The sequence below is a fragment of the Oncorhynchus mykiss genome, chromosome 13 (assembly GCF_057628025.1).
Source record: "Oncorhynchus mykiss isolate SJ-2025 chromosome 13, ASM5762802v1, whole genome shotgun sequence".
Classification (NCBI taxonomy): Eukaryota; Metazoa; Chordata; class Actinopteri; order Salmoniformes; family Salmonidae; genus Oncorhynchus; species Oncorhynchus mykiss.
Window position 1 is genome coordinate 7,911,506 of NC_143034.1, and position 995 is coordinate 7,912,500.

Consider the following 995-nt stretch of genomic DNA (forward strand, 5'->3'; position numbering starts at 1 on the left):
CCTCCTCCCCTGTCTCCTCCCCTGTCTCCTCCTCTTCGTTCTCCTCCTCCCCTCTCTCTGTCTCCCTGGCTCTCAGGGCTCCCAGTAAAACCCTCAGCAGCGTATTCTCCTCCCCTGTCAAGAGGCCATATAACTCCTCTCCTCCCCTGTCTCCTCCTCCTCCTCCTCCTCCCCTGTCTCCTCCTCTTCGTTCTCCTCCTCTCCTCTCTCTGTCTCCCTGGCTCTCAGGGCTCCCAGTAAAACCCTCAGCAGCGTATTCTCCTCCCCTGTCAAGAGGCCATATAACTCCTCTCCTCCCCTGTCTCCTCCTCCCCTGTCTCCTCCTCCTCCTCCTCTTCGTTCTCCTCCTCCCCTCTCTCTGTCTCCCTGGCTCTCAGGGCTCCCAGTAAAACCCTCAGCAGCGTATTCTCCTCCCCTGTCAAGAGGCCATATAACTCCTCTCCTCCCCTGTCTCCTCCCCTGTCTCCTCCTCCTCCTCCTCTTCGTTCTCCTCCTCTCCTCTCTCTGTCTCCCTGGCTCTCAGAGCTCCCAGTAAAACCCTCAGCAGCGTATTCTCCTCCCCTGTCAAGAGGCCATATAACTCCTCTCCTCCCCTGTCTCCTCCTCCTCCTCCTCCCCTGTCTCCTCCTCCTCCTCCCCTGTCTCCTCCCCTGTCTCCTCCTCCTCTTCGTTCTCCTCCTCCCCTCTCTCTGTCTCCCTGGCTCTCAGAGCTCCCAGTAAAACCCTCAGCAGCGTATTCTCCTCCCCTGTCAAGAGGCCATATAACTCCTCTCCTCCCCTGTCTCCTCCCCTGTCTCCTCCTCTTCGTTCTCCTCCTCTCCTCTCTCTGTCTCCCTGGCTCTCAGAGGTCCCAGTAAAACCCTCAGCAGCGTATTCTCCTCCCCTGTCAAGAGGCCATATAACTCCTCTCCTCCCCTGTCTCCTCCCCTGTCTCCTCCCCTGTCTCCTCCTCTTCGTTCTCCTCCTCCCCTCTCTCTGTCTCCCTGGCTCTCAGA

At 58.9% G+C, this 995-nt stretch overlaps 1 protein-coding gene across 2 annotated transcripts in view; it reads right to left on the reverse strand.

Moving 5' to 3' along the window:
• Positions 1-943: 943 nt before the first annotated feature.
• Positions 944-995, reverse strand: part of txndc11 (thioredoxin domain containing 11) — a 20,288-nt gene continuing 20,236 nt past the window's right edge. The window contains exon 11 of one of the 2 annotated variants that reach the window (XR_016485578.1): positions 944-995. This exon is cut by the window's right edge and continues 751 nt beyond it. The gene's annotated coding sequence lies outside the window, so the exon portion shown is untranslated. The other variant, XM_090194788.1, reaches the window with a different exon arrangement.